The sequence below is a fragment of the Ornithodoros turicata genome, chromosome 5, assembly GCF_037126465.1.
Source record: "Ornithodoros turicata isolate Travis chromosome 5, ASM3712646v1, whole genome shotgun sequence".
NCBI classification, from domain to species: domain Eukaryota; kingdom Metazoa; phylum Arthropoda; class Arachnida; order Ixodida; family Argasidae; genus Ornithodoros; species Ornithodoros turicata.
Genome location: NC_088205.1, coordinates 2215314 through 2216095, shown reverse-complemented (window position 1 = coordinate 2216095; position 782 = coordinate 2215314). Strand labels below are relative to the sequence as shown.

Genomic DNA, 782 nt, shown 5'->3' with positions numbered 1-782 from the left:
TGCGATGTTTAGAGCTGCCAGATTGGTTAGAAACATTGTCTGATGCCCTTACGTACTTGTAAAATCGTTATGTACAAATTCAAAAGGTGTTCCGTTTTCTCTTTAGACGTTTTGTAATGACCCACGGCGTTGCAACCGTGTGACGTACCTGTACTTGTGTGTACTTGTGTGTTTTGTTAATAAAAGGTGGAAAAGAAAAAGAAAGTGTTAGCTTAGCTCAATTGGTAGAGCCCTGGACCGACAATCCAGAAGATGTGGGTTCGAGTCCTACAGCTGGCTAACCTTTTCAGTGACTTTCATCTTTCATCGTTAATTTCCTAGGCAAATTGAGGCCTTGTATGTATTTGTCCCTTCTATGTTCTTCCAGCCTCAGAACATCAGTTCTTTCATGTAACCTCTTGGTGTTTTTGGGGTCCAAATTCGAAGGTCTTTTCTGGCGACCAATTTCGCACTAAAATTAAAGCGCGACTCCTGCTGCGTATATGTGCCTAATTCTAGTACGATTTGAGCACTTTTATTTTTCCGGCAAAAATGGAAAGAAAGTTAAGCCCTCGGGGTTTTTTAGCTCCAAAAATCGAAGGTCCGTTTTCGCTACAAATTTTGCGCTAAAATTAAAGCGCAGTTCCTGCTGAGTATCTGTGCGAAATGTTAGGTCGATTGTAGCACTTTTATTTTTCAGCCAAAAATTGGGAAAAAGGTAAGCCTAACCCCTTGGGGTTTTTTAGCTCCAAAAATCGAAGGTCCGTTTTCGATAAAAATTTTGCGCTCAATTTAAAGCGCAG

At 40.8% G+C, this 782-nt stretch overlaps 1 non-coding gene across 1 annotated transcript; it reads left to right on the top strand.

Moving 5' to 3' along the window:
- Window positions 1-206: 206 nt before the first annotated feature.
- On the top strand, window positions 207-279 carry Trnav-gac (transfer RNA valine (anticodon GAC)). Its single transcript has one exon. It is a non-coding gene; the product is annotated as a tRNA-Val (tRNA).
- The last annotated feature ends 503 nt before the right edge of the window (window positions 280-782 follow it).